Genomic DNA, 23185 nt, shown 5'->3' with positions numbered 1-23185 from the left:
TGTTTCCCTGTATGGAATCGTGGTCAGGCTACAACTTTAGTATAGTGGGGAGTTCTGGATGCTATATAAGAAAAAGAACATCAGACTGCTGGAAAGAATCCAGAGAAAAGCTACCAGAAAGATCCATGAGATGGAGGCGAAGGAATTTGACCATAGGCTAGAAGAGCTACCGCTCCTCTAACTCGACACTAAAAGAAATGGGGAGTGGGGGAAATATATATTCATGCAAATGATCATGTCAGTGTATTGTGAAGGAGGGGCACAAGCAGCTGATTGTGGAGACAATTCCCTGGATCTCTGAAAGTACTCCTTCACAGAGAGGGTGTAGAGCTATGTAGTAGACTTCTGAGATGGGTGATGGGTGATGGAGAAAGAATCCATAGATGCAGTCAAGAGAATTTGGAACAAGAACACTCATCCATCTACCTACTTAACTGAATAAACTACTGGAAATTTCAACAAGTTGTCTTTATTCCTCCCACAGGGAGGGTATCAGAGAGAGAGAGAGAGAAAGTTTCCCAGATGTGATAGCTAAAGTGATTTTAACTGTACTAATCATTTTTACTCAGTTCTTTATTTAACATATGGAAAAGTGAGTGAACCCCTTACTTTTTAAGAAAAAAAAAATAACTGTGCATTTGCACTAAACGCTCTAAGAAAGAATGGGTATTTTTTTTTCAGAATTGCCCCTGCTACCTGGAATCTGTTCTCTGTTGAACTTTGAACTGTCCCAGTCTATCCCTGCCACCATTAAACATGATTAAGTATTATTCTGATCTATCATTGCACATATTTCATGGACAGTAAATAATAAATGAGTGAGCCCATTAATAACCATCACCTACCATATCAGAACACCATATTTGTAGTATCTCTTTTCCTGCAGTCCCTGACCCTATAACCTAAATATCAATTGTTATTTAATGATACAATGGCATATTTAGTAGGCATAGTATCAAAGTTTAGGCCACTGTTAGTAGAGCTATATATCTAACAAGTTATTTTTATACTTGCCTTATAGCTATCTCCCCAGCATTTACATTTGCTGTTTTTACTATACCCTAACAATGAATCAATATTTTGCATGTTGTGTATAGTTTCCTTTATTATGCATCAGATTATGACCTAATAACAGATGTCTAGAGATACAAATAGTCTTTGCTCCCAAAATATATCTAGCTAAATTTGAAAGAAGATAAGTTCACCTAGATTTAAAATAAGCAAAGCGTTGTACTAGAATTGATTTTCTTTTCTGTTCTGCAATGTTATCTTCTGACACTTTGGACATTCATTGTCACCCAAGATTATTATCAGATTGGCACCCAAGATTATTATCAGATCATTCTATGCTGACTATAGATATTTATTTTATTGTATTTATTCATTTAACATTTGCTTATTCCACTGGTTAATATATATAGGCTGGGTTTGAGGAAGAATAATGTCTTCAATGAGATTCTTTATGTTTATTGCTATACTATTAAACAGAACATAAAAGGGTTCTGCAGATTTAATAAAGTGCAGTTAATTACCCTAAGTGTAAATATGGGTAGTTTCTAAGCTGACTGTATAGGTTCATAGGTTCATAGATTCATACTAGGCTATCTGCCCTGGGGCAATTATAAGCTTAGCCCGATTTTGTTTGGCTTACTCCACCCCTTGATTTGAGTATACTGTACCCTTTTTAAGGTTTAGTTTGCTGTGCCTCTGTCTAATAGTGACACGGAAGTAATCCCCGGGACAAACCTACGATCCTCCATCCACTCATCAAGATTCTTCTTGAAGAGATTCAGTGAGGTGCTCTGCCTAACATGAATTGGAATTCTGTTCCAGAGCGAAGGGAGCCTCTGGGTTATGAATCTGTCCCTCCAGCAAGTTCTATTTATTTCAGTGCTGAGGTTCAAGTCCCTCAAGCGTATGGCTCTAAGGGATTTAGATTTACTGAGGTGGAGCATGTCCATTAATTCTGGATTGGACATAGCTTTATATGTCAGGCATAGATCACCTCGAAGTAGGCGGTATGCAACTGAGTAGAGCTGGAGTTTTTTTAACCGAGCAGCATATGGCATCTGTTTGAGTCCCTTGATCCTCTTGGTGAGGTACTTTTGGGGTCTTTCTAATTGCTGCAGGTGTCGGGTAAGGTACATCCCAAAAGGGGCATTGTATTCTATGATGGGCCTGATGAGGGATGAATAAAGGAGCACGATTACCTCTCTTGATCTAGATGTGAATCCTTTCATGATGAGGTGGGCTATGTAAAAAGGTCTATTCTTCATTTCAAAATCTCTCTGTACACCTAAGATATACTGAGAATGTTTGCTTAAATTCCCTGTTTAAAAAAAATAGAAATATTTATATAAGTTGGCAACAATTCACATGGATACATATGTAGCATTATGGAAAGAAAATCTAGTCATATAAAATGTTTGCTCTATTCCATGCCAAAGCAATCTTTCCTGTTATACAAAACATATCTATTTCAAACTGAATAACACAAGAAATTTAATTTACCCTTACTTGCACAAGAAAGAAATATTAATTGTATGAAATAATTAAATCTAGAGAATGTCTTAATTAATAAAATTTAAGCCATTGTGCCAGTTTTGCTGACAATTGTGCAGATATCTTTTCTATTTCAAATTATATTTCTACCCATAAATGTGTTTTAGATAGACAATATACAGATACTGATCAAACTAACATTGTTTTACTGTTTTGTCAACATTCTGCAAGGATGGTGCAGCCTATGGTTAGCCTCCTTGTGCAAACTCAGGATCTTCAAGTACTTAGAACCAAAATATGCTAACAGAGACATTATGAAGAGACCTAAAAGGGTGAAGGGCTGCCAACAGGTCCATGTCACAAACCAGGCCAACAGACGAAGGATAACAATGTTCAGACATCAAAACAGGACAGCACATAGAGCACAATGACATGGCCGGCTTCTGAAAACAAAAATAAGTAGGCTAATGCAAAAAGATTAAAATGCAAACTACCAAATACTGCTTAAATATAAAAACAAGCTTGTTGGCCATTTCACAAATTAGCAGCTGTACACTCAGCAGAATAAATATTAGCAGGGATAGACTGTCACAATGTTGAATTAAACTGAATTAGTAGAAAAGCTTGCCCAGACTCTGCTACAGCTTGCTGTGAGGGAAAGGTTAGTTTGCTTTTGATTTCTTGTATTTTGTGTTACTTTATTGTCTTTTTCTATTTTGTATATTGTGATTTGTTTTCTTTACACTGTGTTTTACTTGTATTCTACTTTTAATTGCATATTAAAACTTGGAAAGAGACCACAGCTGTGTCTCTTGTAAGGTTGCTACCTGTCCCGTTATCAGCAGGACATTCACCCTGTTCCCTGCTGTGCAAAGTAGTGGGACTTGAAAAGTCCCACTTTTCGATTGCTCTGAATTGCCATGGAAATGCCACAATTACTTCCGGCTTTTCCATGGCAATTCAGTTACGTCACAAACCCAGACTTGCAGGCAGAGCTATTCCCTGTTAGGTCTGAGTACTTTAAAATGTACAGCCATTTGGCTACAATTCATGAAGGGGGTGGAGACTTGGGCAGGAAGAGCCCTGTAAACATCACAGCTGTAGAGCGGTTTGTTTTTAGTGCTTTTTCAGACATTAAAGAAAAAGACCAAGATTTGTTTTGTTTTTTCCTAACAAGACAGCCATCCATCCATTTATCTAGTTAGACAGCCAGCCATCCATTCATCTAGCCAGTCATCCATTCATCTATCCAGCCAACAATTCAGTCATCCATCCACCCAGCAATCCAGCCAGTCATCCAGTCAGCAATCCATCCATCCATTCATCCAACAAGCAATAGAGCCATCCATTCATCTATCCAGCAATCCAGCCATCCATTCATGCAGTCAGCAATCCAGCCATCCATCCATGGATCCAGCCATTAATCCATCTGTCCATCCATTCATCCATCCAGCTGCTACTTCCACCAACCAGCTAGCCACTCCAGCAGTCAGCCAGCTAGCTATCCACTCCAGCAGCCAGGCAGCTAATCACTCCAGCAGCCAGCCAGCCAGCTAGCTAACCACTCCAGCAGCCAACCAAACAGCTAGCCATTCCAATAGCCAGTCAGCTATTGTACCCATAACAGCATCTCCTTCAGCACTCCTGCGGTGATGTCATGGTGGAGGGTGTGGCCAGTGTCATTTTGACCACATGTCCATGTTCCACTTTCACCCGCTTAAAAAGCGGCAATCCTTGTCTCTTGTGAGTTTGAATTCTTCCCACCCTCCCACCATGTTGTTGTTGTGTTCTTAAACACAGCTGTCTTTCCAGTTGCCTGCTCCTTATGTTAATTTGACCACATATCACTTTCCCTCTCCCCTTTCATTGTCTGGTATGAGTAAGCACAAATTTATCATTTTGTGAAATCACTCCACCTCATCTATTTAAATGTATTGGCCATCCCACTGTATTCCATAGAGCCAAAATACAAAAGTGCCCAGCACCTTTCAGCCTATCTTTCTCTTTTAAAATTAGTGATTCTCCCCTTAGACAGCTAAAACTTAAGTTGCACTCTTTCATATCTAACTGCTTAGTCACTACTGCAATGTTTATGATATTAACCCATTTTTTCATCTTACCTTTAAACATCTATTGCAAGACCACCAGTTACTGGACAGTCCACATTCTGCCTGTCAGTAGTCATCTTGGGAATAGTGCTTCTGTTTTCTCCTAGTGAGAGAAGGAGCATAGGGACATTATTTCCTGGAGATTGCCGATTACCAGAAAGCCTAATAACTGCTTTATAGGTGACAACTTGGAATTTGTGCTTATATTCTGTTCCTGGTGAGAGAAGGAGCAGAATGCATTGATTCCTGACTGTTTCTGGTTGGAGAGTGAGTGTCTGTGCTTAACATTCCTGTTTGGTCTGGTTGCTATTTAAGGCATCTACCAGGAAAAGGCTACAACAAGCCTACAGACCCTAGCATCATCTATGACAAGACTGTAGATCACCAAACAGGTTGTGGCCAGTTTCTTATCTTGGGATTGGTGCTAACGTTTTGCTTCTGGTAAGAGAAGAAGCAAAGGAGTATTGTATCCCAACAGAGTGAAACTGTGTGAGACCAGCACTAGTAGTAGCCAGGCAGTAGCCATTCATGTGACTCTGCTCTTTTTATCATTATTGACAAGCTAATTCTTTCTTTTCAGTAAGTACTGCTTGATTGTTTCTAACTTCAGAATATCTACCTAACTGTTTCTAACTTCAGAATATCTGCCTAAATACTTCATCCTTAAATGTTCAGGGTCTATGTATTAATTTCCCCACAAGTGTTTGGCAGGGATCTGAGTAGAGTGAGACACCTTGAGTTGATTTTTTTCTGCATAAGCATGATTGAAATTTCTCCAATACCTAGTTGCACACAGGACAACTAGTCTGCAGTGATAAGCACTGTCCCCATGGTGGCAAACCGGATACTCCTGACACTGATTAATATTCTCACTCCAACTGTCTAATCAATAAAAAATGGTCTGATGTCATGGATATGAACTTTCCTACTGTCTCTATTACCAGCTTGGTGAAAATGAGCATCCTGAGGTAATGTAGAACTTGCTCCATGTTTACTGACAACCAGTTAATTCTCAAATAAACTGATATTGTTTGTGAATGATATATTTACAAAATGTCACTGGAGCCAAAGCTCTCACATAAAAGTATTCCTAATGTCAATAAAGTTGTCAGTAGTACACACGCTGCACCCATCACACACAATTCAAACCAGACATATGCTGAGGCACTTAAATGCAACCTTCATAAACCACAGAGACCTCCTAGATGAAGTACACATAACAAATACCCTCAGCAACCCCAAATTCACTCTTTCAAAACAGCACCCGCATCAACACAGAGCTACATCTCCTGGAGCTTCTACCTGTAAGCCCATACAATCCAACATTCTAGTCTTTGCAGACTCCTTCATATGGCGCACTAATGTCCCTCTCACCATGCTGAGTAAGGAGAAAGTTTCAGTCAGTTGCTTATCAGAGGCTAGGATCCGCCACATTAAGCATGCACTCGGGTTACTGGACCACAAGTACCAATATAACTCAGTCATAGTCGACGTGGGAGTAAATGACCTAGACTACCTCCCTAGACTATATGAAGAGAGACACCATGGAGCTCTAGGAATATGTGTCCCAGGCTGGTATGAGCCTAGCATTGAGCAGCATTTTACCTTCTCCAAGGATGATGCCACAGTATGAACAAAAGATGATTGACTTTAATAATTGGCTTAGTTTCTGGTGTCAGTCTAAGGGGGTGCAATATTTGTCAGCATGGAAGGAGATGGTCAACAGACTATGCTGCTTTGCCAGGGGTAGTCTGCACCTCCCCCCTCTAGGTTTCCAAATATTAGCTAAAACATCATCTTCCTCCATAGCGCCTTTTTTTAGGCAATGCCAAACTGAAAGTACTTTGGCATTGCAAATCAAAACCAAGAAAATCTAACGGTATTACTGCTCAATGCTAGGACTCTAAACAAAAAAAACTTTACTCCCTAAAAGCTCTCTATACCCTACAGAATGCTGACATCTGTGCAGTCACTGAGACATGGTTTAAAGCTGTGGAGAGCACACCAGCAGTGCAAGGTTATAATCCCTGCCACACATTTAGACCAGCTATTTCACAGGCAGGGACTAAAGGTGGAAGTGTCTCTATTTACCTAAAAAATAAATATACTTCAAGGCTGGTCAAACAGGATAATGCACTTCAGATGTTCAAATCACCATAGGCAAAATTCAATATCACTTCCTTGCAAACTATAGGCCTCCCTCTATGACCCAGGAAATCCATACCATGGATTTAAACTTATTAGAAACACTAACCATTCAACCCAATACCATATTCATGGGTGACTTTAATTACCCCACTATTAACTGAGAATCTTATACGACACCAAATGTACAGGCACAGAGATTCCTGTATTTTGTAAACACAAACTCCCTGGACTAGATAACCAATACACCAATCAGGGGTGCAACCATACTGGATCTGGTCCTCACTAATATGGGAGAGTGCTGCACATCCCATACTGTAATGTCTTCCCTGGTAAGGTCAGACCACAAAATGGTCTCTTTTGAAGTAAAAATAAAACCTGAATCCCCAGCTAGACCTAGAATATTCAGGAACTACTCTAAGGCTAACATCCTGCTATTAGGTGATAATTTGGCAAACTGTCAAGCCCTCATAAACCCTGAGAACACTGCTGCCTATACAGAACTATTCACAGAAACCCTGTACAAGCATGTTAATAGCTGCATAGAGGCAGCTGTACCCACCAGGAAGAAGCACAGAACTAACTCCAAAAACAAGCCATCCTGATGGAATCACAAAATCAATACGCTATATAACAGAAGGAAGAAAATCATGACAAAATTTAGGAGGTGTAGCACCCAGCAGGATAAAAGCACTCTCATCAAACTAAGCAAACAACTCAGGGGACAAATAAAGTCTACCAAAGCCAAATCTGAGGTAAGTTTGGCCTTCCAGGCCAAACACAACCACAAAGCATTATTTAGCTATGTCCACAACTTCAAAGGCAATACACAATTGTGCACAGAGCTTATTGTAAATGGAGCCACCTGTAATAAGCCAGAAAAAGTAGTAAACCTTCTGGCTGATAAATTCAGCTCCAATTTTACCCCCCTCTCTCCCCCTCAAGTGTCCCTCAGGAAATACCATCAAATATAACTCCTCCTACTATCACTAAGGAACAGGTTCTTATTGTTCTCTCTAAGACCATGAACACTACATTAATGGGCCCATACAATATCACAGATTATTTCTAAATAGCATGAAGCATGACCTATCAGGGCATCTGAAATTGCTATTTAACTGTAGCCTCCAAACAGGCTTCATGCCTCAAAAATGGAGAACAGCAACAGTCATCCGTCTGCACAAAGGTGGGCCATCTACAGACCCTGGAAATTACAGACCCATACATCTCATTAGTCTTATATGTGAAGCTATGGAAAGAATCATCATGGAAATCAGTAGAGATATAGTAAGCCTCCAGACACTGGACCTAACCTAGTTTGGTTTTGTCAAGAGCAGATCATGCCTACTCAACTTGGTGGACTTTTCTGAGAAGATAACCAAAGCAAGGGATGAGAGTGGTTCACACTGCCTACCTAGACCTGGCCAAGGCATTTGACACAATTCCCTACTCAAGTATTATTGAGAAACTCAAGAAGTTAGGTACAAACTCGTATGTCACCCAGTGGATAGCCAACTGGTGCACAGACAGGACCCAGGAAGTTAGAACTGGGAAGTCTGCCTCTACCAGGAGGCCAGTCACAAGTGGAGTCCCTCAGGGATCAGTCCTTGGACCACTATTTTTTGCCATTTACTTCTCTGAAATCAAGGCCAATGTCAGTGGTTTTTGGCTGACTAGATTTGCAGATTATTGCAAATTATGAGCTGTCATTGAATCTCACACTGACACAAATATTCTCCAGGAGGGGCTGACACAGACAAACAACTGATGTCAGAGCCATGGACTAAAACTAAATGCCAAGAAATGCATAATAGTATCCTTTGGGAAGTCATCCATTCCTGGTAACTATCATATTGACAACACACCCCTTAGAGATGACCCAGTAGTCAGGGACTTAGGGACACACATAAATAGTAATCCAGCCTTTGACCATCATGTGTCTACACTAGTGAAGAAATCATTATATGCTGCATAACTTATAAAGAAAGGCATGGCATCTAAGTCCAAGGAAGTCAATGTTCCACTGTATTCAGTATTCATCAGACCTATCATTGAGTACAGTACTCCCTTTGGTATATACCTAGCCAGGCATATCCAACAAATGGAAAGTCCACAGAGGTTCCTCACTAAAATAATGCAGGGCACAAGTAAAATGTCTTATGCCTGAAGAAACTATCCCTGTATTCTGTCTCCTACAGGCTTTTGAGGGGAAATCTATGCCTGGCACACAGGGCATTGTCAGACCCCACTCTGATGGACCTCCTGCATATCCACAAAGCAAACAGCACCAGAATTACCCATTCTAAAGACTTAAACCTTGCCTGTGATGTAAATAGGACCTGCTTGAGAGACAGGTATGTATCTCAGAGACTACCCCGTCTATGGAACAGGCTCTCCATCCATATGAAACGGAGTTCATCCCTAACCCAATTCAAGTGCAACTTGGACAATTGGATGAGGAACAGGAAATTCATTCCTGGTTTGGAACCTATGTCTCTAATGGACACAGGCAACCTGTAAATGGTTCATCTCCCATTCCTCTGCTTGTAAATGTTTCATCTCCCAAAACCCTGATTACACTTATGAAGGGTATCAGAACCTGTTAGAGATTTGGGATGCATGGCTAAGCTTAAAAAGGCCCTTGTGGTCATTAGCCTAGTAAGCAACTATGAACCTATAAGTTGTCAAGCAGTTCAAGAGGGAAATACAGGAAGTTTTACCACAAAGTACAGCAGGTATAGTAGAAATGTGCTACTCTTTCCAAAGCAAATAAAAATGAAGGATCAAAATGCAACATCCTGTGAAGCAGAGTTTAAAACACAAACCTAGAATACTGATTAACTGGATTATTGGTCAGAGTTTGTACTGGGAAGTAAATTAAGAGCGATGTAAATTATTGTAACAGTAGAGTTATACCCTCACTCGGCAACATATGATCTGTAGTGCAAAAGGATTCACAACTAGTGTTAAGTGATGCAGGAATAAACAGTTTAAAAATCTTTATGACAGAAAAAATAACATGATTGCATCAACAACTGCATTACCAGATTACTCTGAGTATGTTCAAGGTCACTTAGTTCTGCAAGATTCCATGAACAATACACAATGTGTAAAGATGAGATGTAACATAGACTTGTTTAAAATGTTTGTGGCTGAAGAAAAAGTGAGGTACTCAGACTGCAAAGCTAAAATAATCTAGGAAAATAAAAGTGCTCATGTAATCTAGAGGTCTTGACAGCATGACAAAAACAATAAAAAAGAGAAGTGAGTTTACTAAGGTGGCCAGCTGCAGCCATCTTGCTTTTTCAATTTCTTTAGCTGCTTGTGATCCTTGTGCTTCAGCATACCTCTCAGCCTCTTAGAGGGAGAAATCTGGATAAAGCCATAAATAATGGGGGGACAAATGCCAAAAATAGGGATAATGTTTAAGTATTGCTCTTACAAACTTAGAAAGTTGATATGTTTTGCATTAGCATGAATTTTCTAAAACATATGAAGTCTGAAACTCAAATGTCTGTCATTATTTTTTAACTTCAATCCTTAACAATTTACCACTAATTTGCCAGGAAACCACAATTTTATAAAAAAACAGACTAAAAATATGATGCCAAAATTTGGACATTCTGTGATAATGTGTACAGTTGAGAGGTATGTGCTTCAGTCACCTAATAAATCTATAAAGGATGCCAGTCTTTCTTCAAGTCATTATTAGAAATAGTCCCGACATTGTAATATACTGCTTAAATGAAGAAGAGATACTCATTGTTATATGAGGGGTATGTGTATACCAGGCCTCTGCTCATTACTGTATTATCTTATTTCTGGGAGCTTGTGGTACTTTAATAGTAAGCCACCCGCTAATGTGGTTCCAAGAAGTAGGACTGAGTTGTAAAGTATAACTGATAACATATTGGTTAAATAACATATGCAGTCAGATAATGAAATTATACATCTGTACTTTATGGCTTACGGGTGGGTCAGTCAGGATAATCCTAGAGATCTTTCTCATGAGAAAAAGTATCTATGGACTTGCTCATGAGGATCATCAGATCTTTATAAGCAGTTTTGGTTAAATCAGTAGTAGCTTCTAATCACCAGGTGAGCATACCCTGAAGACACGATGCATTTATATCCATCTACAATGTTTTATAACTGGGAACCATACCTAAGGAACACACCACACCTTTGATCATTTTGTACTAAAGATGGTGGCCAGGACAGCTAACTTTAGCTGTAAATATCACAAAGTAGAGCAGTGTTAATGATTTGTGTCTTATGTGTTTCTTTTTATTTATTACTTATCCACATAGAACTTGTTTAGAGTTGCCATGGAGCACTGTCCGGTTAAGTGACCGGCAGACATCAACAAATAAAAAAAGTTGCCCGTTCACAGATATTGAGGTCGTTAAGGAGTAGAGGAGCATGGAAATGACTTAGCACAGAGGATTTTAACAGTGTAACTGGGTAGTTGTAGTGCTGGATACACGGGGTAGTAGGTGAGAGAGAATCAGAGGACTGTAAGTACTGAAAAAGAGAGCAAATAGGGCAATCAGAGCTGTAAGAAGTCAAAATGAGGTACAGAGATAATTAGGAAGTTGTGCTAGAATGTAAATTAGGTGTTATAACAAAATGGAGCCAGAAGAGTCAAGAAGCTACGTCTCATGCTGTTTCTTATGTATGCAAGTTCTGAGGGCCCACTGAGTCTGCCAAGTTATAGTCACACCTGTCCAATCATATTTCAATGGCTGACATAAGCTCCTACCTACCACTGTCACCAGACACCATGTGCAAAGTGATGAATGATGACTGCTGATATGAATGTTGCCAGTGATGATATAAATGGTCATGATATGGACACTGCACTTTACTCATTTTTGAAGTTCTGAAATGTTAAGAGTCTGCTGACTACATGCACCTAAAGTCACAATAGTAAAGATTGCATGTGGTGAACATGACATTTTTGTTACTGTATTAACCTCTGTTCTTTTTGTGTTAGGAAGAGTCTCTGTTGTCACCCTGCATTTGATTAATCATGTGTTGATCCCAACTCCTTTTGAAATTATTGTTTCCATTTTTTGATTTGTAAGATACAAAATACTGGCCTAATGAATTAAATGATAACTAACAAGCATTTTACCTTAAAAAATGAATAAGTAAAAACAATGTCACATAAGTACATATACAATATTCTGCTTACTATACAAAACTTAAATAACTCTCTTAGAACAAATATAGTTACAAGGTGATTAATTCTGACATAATCACTTTAGTGAACCACACCTTGATTACAGATTTAAGACCACAAACCCACTTATCTACAGTTCTGACCCTTACAATCTAACACTTTTTTATACTTAATGGTACAAAATTTTTGCCCTGCTGATTTATTTCTCTGGTTGATTAAGGTGTGACATGGCTTACACAGCATTAGGATGACAGATTTTGAGGCTTAGGCTAAGGCGAACATCAAGAAGCTCCATGACATCGCCCAGTACAGCTGGGAGACTAGTAATGTCCCCATAAGTAGATTTTACCGACATACCCCAGGGGGAAATTTTGCAATCACCCTTCCAATCTCCCAGATTAGTTTTAAAGACTACTAAATTAGCACTGTGTTTGATAGGTGAAGAATGTCTATTCCAGAAAAAGGGGAATAATTTTGGTTAGGTATCTGTCATGCCAGTTGATGTTGATGTGATAATAAATGTTTAGGTCCCTAAAGCAGGTTAGGTGAAGAAATTCAGAAAGTGCTGGGTCATTCATATCATAGAAAGCTAAGTACAGCACCGAGTAGAAGAACAGGGCTTTCAGTCTCAACATAGTCATGCAGGTGCCTGATGAGAGCATATGGTTTAAGTGGAGCAATGTTGGAAAGTGGTAGCAATGTTAGATTTATGAAAGGAACTATGCTGTGTTTTCTAGCATTGTTGGTAAACCCATGCTTAACACATTAAGCATTTGTTTGGTCTTGCCCTTGCTGGAGAGTTTGAGTATCAGAATGGGATTTGATAATGTCCCTAAGTTTATAATCATCAGCAAACCTGGTTAACCATAGTGCATTTACATCGGCTTGTTTGCATGTTGTGCACACTACTCACTGGCGTGCGATTGTGTGCTATAGCCAGACAGATTAATTCAACAGTTTTCCCTTAGATACAGCTGTAGCACATTAGTGTAGATCTCATCCTTAGTACTTTCCCAGCTAAAAAATGCCACTAGTGAGCTGAAACCTATTAAACTACCAATAAACCCCCCCAGGCAGAGGTTTCCACCCATTGAGCTCCTCCTTGATCGATCCTGGAAAGCCCCCCCCCCCCTTTAATGATAACAGTCTTCAACCTAGCATTATGGATAGTTGGACTGCCTGTGTTTCTTCTGCCAGACCTGTTGACTTGGGTCTCTTGAGGCAGTGTAGCAATTGCCTCATGTATACAGATAACTCTCTACTAATAATTCACTCCAGTACAGAGTGTGAGAGGTGTATCTACACCAAGAATCCTGAATCCATGCTCTCTCACACAACAGTAACATGGAAGAGGATGTCAACCCACCCACCACTACACATGCACATAGTACCACTACTCATACATATAGTACGCATCTAACACAAAAGTCAACATACACCAGAGGTTCTCTCAAAACACCTACCAAGATTGCTACAACTAATACAGTTCCTGCAGCAACCATGGCACATAGCAACACCAGTCTCTCACCTACCACGCCCATAAGGGACAACATCCAAAAAACACATTTTTTAGTCACTGGAGACTCAATAGCGAGACATACGGATGTCCCACTCACCAGGTTGGACAAGGAGAAAGTCAAAGTCAGCTGCTTGTCCGGTGCCAGGATTTGTCAGATCACACATGCACTCAGGTCTCTCAGCAACAAGTATCATTATGACTCTGGCATAGTTCATGCTGGAATGAGACATACCTCACTGGAATATATGGAGAAAGACATGATTGAGCTCTCTGAGTACATGTCCCAGGCAAGTATGTCCCTAGCCTTGAGCAGCATACTACCCTCACCTAGAATGATGCTACAGTATAAACATAAAATGATTGCTTTCTATAATTAGTTTAGTATTGGGTGTCATTCAAAGGGGATTCAGTTTCTGTCAGCCTGGGAAGCCATGGTCGACAAACCTCTCTGCTTTGCCAGAGTTGGTTTGCACTTGGCACCTCAAGGCTTTTAGATGAATGGCAAAGGCTTTTGCCTCCCCCATAGTGCCTTTTTTTAGGCACGATCTCAAAAACAAACTTACTGATGTGAAATTCATTTTTACAATAAGTGTCATGCTGCTAAATACTAAGAGCTTAAACCAAAAACTGCACACCCTGGAAGCACTTCTACCACTGGAAGATGTAGATGTCTGTGCAGTCACAGAAACCTGGTTCAAGGCCTCAGAGACTACACCAGCCTTGCAAGGCTGCAATGCCTTCCGCACCTTCAGACTGCAAAATTAATGTGTGAGAACCTAAGGAGGTGATGGTTCTATCTATATTAGAGATAAATTCACCTCCCATCTAGTTAGACTGGATAACTCCATGGAGTTATTCCAAGTTCAGGTTATGGTTGTAAGACTCCCATTCAAGTCACAGCCAGTTATAGATCCCCCTCTGTGGATCATGACATACATAAAGCCTACTTGACCAAACTGGAGACAGTCCAAATATTACCAAACACTATGGTTATGGGGGATTTCAATTATTCCACCATCAACTGGAGAAACCTATCATAGCCTTAACTCACGAGTGCAAAAGTTCCTTGACTTTGTTAACTCAAATGCCCTGGAACAATTGTTCATACCCTGACAAGAGGAACAAACATACTAGATTTGGTCCTCACTAACATGTCAAACAGATGCACTAGCACAACTGTTGGACCCTCATTAGTTAAATATGACCACAAATCAGTCACCTTTAGGCTGACACTAACACCAGAACTCACAAAGGGCAAAATCAGACTAAAAAACTTCCCCAATTCAAACTATGCCCTCCTAGGTGAAGGTATAAATGCATTCTGAGCCCCACCCCCAGCTGCAGCTGGAATTGGTAACTACACCGAAGCTTACACTAAGGCCCTCTACAATCACTTGCATAAGTGTATAGACTCAGCTCTACCAGAAAGAATCAAAGCCAGAGCCCCAAGTAAAAACAAGCTGCCTATTTATTTATATGCATCAACAAAGTTTACAATAATGCAAAAAGTTGCTGTCCAAGAAAACAATGGCGACACTCCAATAATGAAAAAGTACCCTCCTCAGCCAGGCAAATAAGACAACTTGTCAAGTTCTCTAAGGGTTTCTTTGAGAAAAAACTTATCCAGCATATCCAAGGATAACCATAAGGCCTTTTACAGCTATGTGAGTAGCCTAAAAAGTAGGACCCAAGCATGTCCAGAACTAGTGACCAACAGTATCATGCACACTGATCCACAGAAATAGCAAACCTGCTATCAGATAGGTCTGGTGAAACTTTCACTCCCTTATCCCCTCCAAACATATCACAAACCTTCCCACAAACTCCCCCTCCACTATACATACCTGAAGAACAGATAATCAAAGCCTTGTCCAAGGCAAAAAAACACAGCCTCTGTAGGACCAGACAGTATCTGAGGCTATCTTCTAAACAGCCTAAAACATGAACTAGCATCACCATTAAGTACACTATTCAATCATAGTCTGATCATAGGCTTTGTTCCTGCAGAATGGAGAACAGCAGCAGTTATTCCCCCCAACAAAGGTGGCCTAGCAACAGACTTGGGGAATTACAGACCCATAAGCTCATCAGCCTCACCTGTAAGGCCATGGAACGTATCATTATGGACCTCATAAATAAAGACAAAGGTGACCTCTAACCCCTGGATCCTACCCAATTCAGCTTTGTCAAGGGCAGATCCTGCCTGTTAAATCTGGTGGATTTTTTCAAAAATGTGACCAAGGCCATTGACGAGGACAAATCTGTGCACACAGCATACCTCGAGATGACAAAGGCTTTCAACACTCAGGCATTACCAATAAACTTAGCAAAGTGAATGTAAACCCCTTTGCTGCAAGATTGGTTGCCAACTGGCTCACAAACCAGACATACACTATCAAAGTGGGTGACTCCACATCAGCCAAAAGACCTGTTACCAGCAGGGTGACACTGGGGTCAGTGCTGGGCCCCATACTGTTTTGTATATACTTGTCAGAAGTTCAGGTCAAAACTAAGGGGTTGTGGCTGACCAAGTTTGCAGATGACTGCAAACTGGGTGCAGTTATTGAACCCCCAAATTATGTCAGTATACTCCAGGATGGTCTTGCACAGACCAATGACTGGTGTCTTAGTCACGGTCTCAAACTGAATGCAAAGAAATGCATTGTCATTCCCTTTGGCACAAACAATGTCCCTTCACACTATCAAATCAATAACAATACCCTAAATATCCCGAAGTGGTAAGGGACCTTGGATCACAAGTTGACTGCAACCTTAACTTTGACCAGAATGTGTCTGCTGTAGTAAGGAAGGCTTTCTATATAGCACACTTGGTTAGTAAAGGCATTGCCTCAAGAGCAAAAGCAGTTATAACCCCTCTATACTCAGCACTAATCCGGCTCATAATTTAATATAATGCCCCATTTGGCATGTAGCATACAAGCAAGATCAAGGGACTCCAGCACATGCAGTACACAGACCAACTAAAGTCACTGCCACTATACTCTGTATTGTATAGACTTCTTAGTGGAGACTTATGCCTGGCATAGAGAGCAATCTCAGACCCAGACCTAATGAACTTGCTGCATATCTATAAATCAACCTGGATTAGGGCTACCTGTTCCAGGGACCTAAATATGGCCTGTGACTTAAATAGGACATACTGGAGGGACAGATTTATCTCCCAGTGACTGCTGCATTTTTGGAATTGGCTACCTATTCATGTGAAACAGAGCACCTGTATGAAACTGTTCAAGAGGAACCTCAATGAGTGGATGGGGCACCATAAAGTCTAACCTGGAATAGTGCCCACTACCCTCCTGGACATGGGTAACCATTACTAAATGCAATTTTGGGTATTAACTAGCATTTCTATGATATTACATTGGGATGAAATGGCTAAGCTTGAAATGACCTCTGGGTCAATAGTCTAGTAATCTTCTATGATCCTATGATATCCCATAGACAAGAAGAACAAACACTGATCTATGTGGAACACTGCTAGTGCAACTTTTCTGTTTAGAGCTAACATACCCTACTATAACAGTATGGTTTCTGTCACGTGGACATTTACCTATCCATTAAACTATGTATGTGTTATGTTGATTTGGAAAAGCTATTAGTCCCAGCATGACAGATAGTGTCAAAGGCTTTGGGAAGGTCTGGGTAGCTAGTGTAGACTGAATGACCCTAATTCAAGGCCTTGGTAACACTATCAAAGAATTCATCTAGAGTAAGCTGACTTGATCTTCCTATAATAAAACCAAACTACAGTGTAATCAGGAATATAAAGCCATCGATCTCATTGTTTATTATTTCAGATATAATACTTGCCATACCCTTGCAAATAATACTAGTTAAGTTAATACATCTATAACTCACAGGGTCAGTAGAGTGAGTGCCTTTATGTTAAGGAACCATGACTGAAAATCTCCACACCTCATGGAGTTGACCAGTAGAGAGACTCAGGCCGATGAGTTGGTGGAGGGGCCTTTTAGTATCAGATCTAATGCTTCTCAACTGACATCCAGATATGCTATCATGACTCACCGAACTGCTATTTTTAATTTTGGAAAGGGATTTTCAGAGGAGAGGTGTAAGGGGAAATGGTGAGGGCCGAAGGGAAGGTGGGAGGTTGAATGTGGCCAAGAATTTGCCTGCAAGAATATTAGCAATGTTTTCATAACCAGAGAAGGTGGTACCATTAGGAATACATTCCTTATTGAAAAGTTGGATACTTAAAAGCTGAGCAAAACAGCTGAAGAAGGCTTTATAGTTATCTTTTCAATTAAATGCAACCCTAAATTCACAGATAATCTTGCCTTTCCAAATGGAAAATTTGAGCTAAAATTGTTTTAAATCCTGTTTATAATGATGAAGAGGACATCTTTTACATGTGGTTAAGAGCTTTCCTTTTCCATATATACTTTATTGTTTCATAATTCCACCATACAGATTCAGTTTTAAACTTGCCATCATACTCACATCAGATCGGTACTGATGTCTTAATGCATCTATCCAAGAGGAAGTAAAATATGGATGAGCAGGCAACAGTCTCATTTACAAAGTTGCTGTGGAACTTTACCATTTGAGATTGTCTATAAGATCAGTAAATGACAACTGGTTTTGGAGTAATCTCTAAATATAAAGGCCACAAACATGCTCATAAGGAGAGTGTCAGAGTGAGCTTGTTAGATTTGTCTAGGGATGGGATAATAAGAGAGGTGGGGCATTTGGGGGAAACATTCTTGAGGACATGATAAAGAAGATTAACACCATTGGTGGATGGGATGGGGTGGGGTGGCAGTTTGGTCAAGTGGATTGGCATGTGCAAAATAGAGAAACCTCAGGGAATATTTGTTTTGACATATATGTTTTTGGTAAGTCTATGTTGCCACTTTATGGACTTGAAAAATAACAACAAAGGAAACATTCAGACACTGTATCCAACCCAGTTTGGTTCTGTCAAAGGCAGATCATACTTACTCAACTTGGTGACCTTTTTTTAGAAGGTCACCAAAGTAAGGACAAGGATAAAACAGTGTATACTACCTACTGAAACCTGGTCAAAGCATTTGACACCATACTCCACTCAGACATTGTAGACAAGCTTGGAAAATTAGGTATAAACCCTACCTCACCTGCTGGATACAACACTAGAATTCAAGATGGGGACTTTACCTCCTTTGCAAGGCCCTTCACTAGTGGAGTCCCCTAAGGCTTGATGATGTGTCTGTTCCTTTTGGGCATCAACTTCTCTGAGGTCAAGACCAAAATCAAAGGCTTCTGGATGACTAAATTCACAGATAATTGCAAACTAGGAGCAGTCATAGCATCCCTCAAAGGCACAAGCATCATCCAAGAAGGCCTCACTCAGACTAATAAATGGGGCCAGAGTCATGGTCTAAAACTCAATGACAAAATTACATAATAGTATCAAACCAGAGAAATAACTACATTGATAATACATCCCTATAAGCTGACCTTGTGGTCAGGGATTTGGGAATGCATGTAGATAATGATTTGCCCTATGACCACTATGTGTTTATTGCAGTAAGGAAATCATTATATGTTACACAACTTATAAGTAGAGGTATGACATTGAGGTCCAAGGATGTCATTGTTCAATTGTCCCTCCTCTCATTAGATGAATCACTGAGTACAATACCACTTCAGTATCTACCTGACCAGGCACATACAACAACTGGAGTGTCCACAGAGGTTCCTCACAAAAGAATATATGGTGTAATCGACATGTCCTATGTGGATTGCCTCTTAGCCTTATTCTTATACACGGTCTCCTACAGGCTGCTAAGAGGTGATCTATGTCTGCCCTACAAAGCATCATCTGATTCAGCCCTTATGGACCTGTTGCACAGTTGCAAAACAGTAGCATCAGAAACACCCAATATGGAGGCAAATAACTCATCTGCAACATGAATGAGACATGTTAGAGGAGCAGGTATGTATCTAAGAGACTACCACACCTCTGAAACAGGCTTACAATCCATGTGAAGCAGAGTTCATCTTTGCACTTATTCATGCACCAACTGGATCAGAAAATGATGGGTCATAATTGAACCCCTGGTCTGCTACATATTTCCTTATTAGGAATAAGACACATGTAAATGCTCAACCAGACTTGCTAAAGTTATACTCTCTATAAATTGAGTGGTATCATAACATGTCCAATACATTTAGAAAGCATGGTTAGGCTTAAAAGGTTGTTTAGGGTCATTAGCCTAATAATCACTAATGAACCTATGAATCTATATGTGGAGAACTGAAATCATGCACATGATAGCTATTCAATGTGATGGGCAACTTTTCTGACTGGTTAAGGTATTTTGCATGGTTAGAAGAGGTTGTACTTGGTGCCGTATAACTGGCCACAATGACATAATTCATTGTATTAATTGTAACTAGGATTTCAACCAGTTCCAGATTTGTATCATGCAGAATCTTGTATGAGGCAATGGAGTTACAAGCAAATATAGATACCCCGACACAGTTAACTGTGGATCAGAATGCATGCTAGGCATTGTTCCCGAAATAGAGAGAGTGCTATCCTTACACAAGAACCATGTTTCTATAATGTGAATGTTTATATTCTTAAGGGTATGGGAGGCCTCGTGTTCAGAGATTTTATTGTTTAGACTCCTGGAATTCATCAGGGCTACCTTGGTGTCATCTAATTTGGAATTTGTTATATTCAGATGTCCATCAGTTGAACTCTGCCTGAAAATGCACTGTGAAGGTAATAAATGTTTCAGCCAGAACACGAAAACCAAGGGGTGAAAGATGAAAAGCATGCCTCAAAACTCAGGGGGTAATCTGTTCACTATTCCTTCCCATGCAAAAACACACTGGATCCCCCTAGGATGACATAAATTTCTATCTAATCATTTAAGCCAGTTATTTTCTCCTCTAATTTAGGCATCACTCTTGGAGAAGGTAGAATACAAAATAGCACTCAATGTCAGGGCATTATCTTCTTTGAAGGTGTAAGGAAAAAGCTCAGCAATTTCCCTCTGCATCTCTCCCAAGGTGAAATGCCTAAGATCAATGACCCCCTCATGAGAAACTAAGTGGCCATATTTATATCTGGGTGGTATGGGGAACTAAGCCTGTTGTTGTTAATCCTAGTACCAATCAGGCAGCTGTTAGTTTATCCTTTGTCAGCCTAGTGAGTATTATGTCTGCATGTCTGGCAATGCAGTCACCGATAACTAAGATGTTAACAGAGATTTCTGCAATATTATGAGACCTTAAAGATACAGGTTTGCAATACTGGTGACACTTGGTAATTGTGGGTGTTGTGTTAGTATTTTGGTTATGTGACTGAGGTAAGCTGGCAGGATGTCTAGAGGCCTAGGAGACTTAAGCAAGGATTTTTGCTACCTCAGCATATGTAGGAGTGATGCTATGGAACTGTGGTAATGCAGTGCTGTTGTAGTACTATTTACTGACCACGGATAGGATAAAAGAGACTTACTTCCAATTAAATAAATGACTTCATATCTCATAGGATGGTGTGTTAGAAGTAATGGGTTGTCAAGAAACCTGAGGTAGTTGGTACATTCTCTGAGAAAAAAACAAGTACTAATGGACTGGCTAATGATGAGGCTGAATCATGCTAGACTACACGGCTAACAGCAGTCCTTCAATTACAATAGTTATTTTATTAGATAAAAAAGTTGTTATGGCATGTGGGATTAAGTGCCCTTCGTTTTTACTCAGCTACTCTGTCTTCCCAAGTTAAACTGCATTAATAACTGTCAAATATTTGAGCCTGCCCTGAAATTACCAAACTATTCCTTCCCATGCAAAAACACACGGGATACCCCTAGGATGACATGAATAAACTCTCTGGTTTAAAAGCCCGCATTTGTGCTTGTTTCCCACCTTTTCTGTAACTAGTATAGTCCAGATACAGATTTGCTGTATTCAAGACTGTTTATAAGCTTCTGAGCCCCTCAATCCTTTCTGTGTTGGAGGGAAGCCTTCTAGCTTATCAGTGGGAGTGGTAAGCACTAGGTAGCCTATCTACCACAGGAGGAGTGGTTTCTGGCCCGGAAATAGTAGCTTATTGGCTGTTTGGGCAGTTTTTTCCATCTCTTTCAATTTTCTGGATTAAAAGTCCACATCTGCACTTGTTTCCCACCTTTCATGTAACTAATCTAGTCCATATACATATTTGCTGTATCAAGGACTGTTTGTAAGCTTCAGAGCGGTGCCAAAGTCTGTTCTTCAATTTTCCCTTTGATCTGCTAGTTATCTACTCTCCTGCACTTTTACTAGCTTATTAGTTTAGCACTTTACCAGACTTCTTGTAGCAATTATTGCAGCATACAAAAGTGCTACCAGCACTAAATATTGTACAAGGAAAGAGCTTCAGTATTTATTAATGCCCACCCCTCCAGGCATGTCTAAAGGTCAGTTCCCTGTGCTTTCTCCTATTAACTTGATGAACTTGGGCAACCTGAGGCATTGTAGCAACTGCCTCATGTAGACTGACAACCCTCTCCTCTTACCTCCCAACACTCAGACTTGTGAGAGATGCACTTATATATCCAAATTGAAAGCCATGCACTCTCCAGCCAAGACTGGAATAGCTGCATAAGATGAAAAGATTAACACTTGCACCACACCACATGGAACACATAGCCCCCCAGAACACACACTAGCACTGCCTTCACATAAAAACACAAACCACACACCCACCTTCATGGAGGCTCAGCAAAGACCTCCAAGGCAGAAATGCACCCGACCACCACAACACCACTAATGATGAGACACATAACTCTCCTAAACAGTGTGCCACTCAAACAAAGCCCCTAAGGCAAAACAGCATGCCTAACACACTAGTCATATGTGATTCAATAGTGAGGCACACTGATATCCCACTCACTAGATTGAATAAGGAGAAAGTAACAGTCAGCTGCCTGTCAGGTGCCAGGATCCGCCACATAATGCATGCACTCAGGTCCCTCAACAACAGGTACAAATATGACTGTCATTGTACATGTGGGTGTGAATGACATGAGACATACTTCCCTGGACTACATGAAAAGAGAAATGGAGCAGCTCTTGGATTATGTAGCCCAGGCGGGTATGACCCTAGCCCTGAGCAGCAACCTACCATCACCCAGAATTATACCACAGTACAAGCAGAAAATTATTGATTTCAACAAATGGCTAAGTTTCTGGTGTCATTCTAAGGGGATCCAGTATCTGTCTGCCTGGGATGACATGATTGACAGACCTTGATGCTTTGCCAGAGATGGCCTGCATTTGTCACCCCTGGGCTTCCGGATACTGGCCAAAGCTCTTGCCACCCCTATAGTGCCTTTTTTAGGCAGTATTCCAAAGACCAAATTACCACCATAAAAGCTACAAACAAATGCAATCTGAGAGTCATGCTGCTCAACGCTAGAAGTCGAAATCTCAAAATGCACTCACTCAAAGCACTCCTTAAAATGGAAAACATAGACATTTGTGCTGTAACAGAGACAAGATTCAAGGCAGCAGAAAGCATCCCTGCACTACCAGGCTATAACTCATTCCACACCTTTCGGCCCCAGAACTTGGACCGAAGCTCCAAAGGTGGTGGTGTTTCCATATTCATAAAGGATGTGCACACTTCCAGACTGGCAGCCCAACATAACGCATCTGAGATACTTCAAGTGCAGCTAACACTAGGTAAGACAGCGATTCAGTTTGTAGCTT

Source organism: Protopterus annectens, chromosome 1.part2 (assembly GCF_019279795.1).
Source record: "Protopterus annectens isolate FY-2018-M chromosome 1.part2, PAN1.0, whole genome shotgun sequence".
Taxonomy (NCBI): domain Eukaryota; kingdom Metazoa; phylum Chordata; order Ceratodontiformes; family Protopteridae; genus Protopterus; species Protopterus annectens.
The sequence above is the reverse complement of the archived record's forward strand: the minus strand, read 5'-3'. Positions refer to the sequence as shown.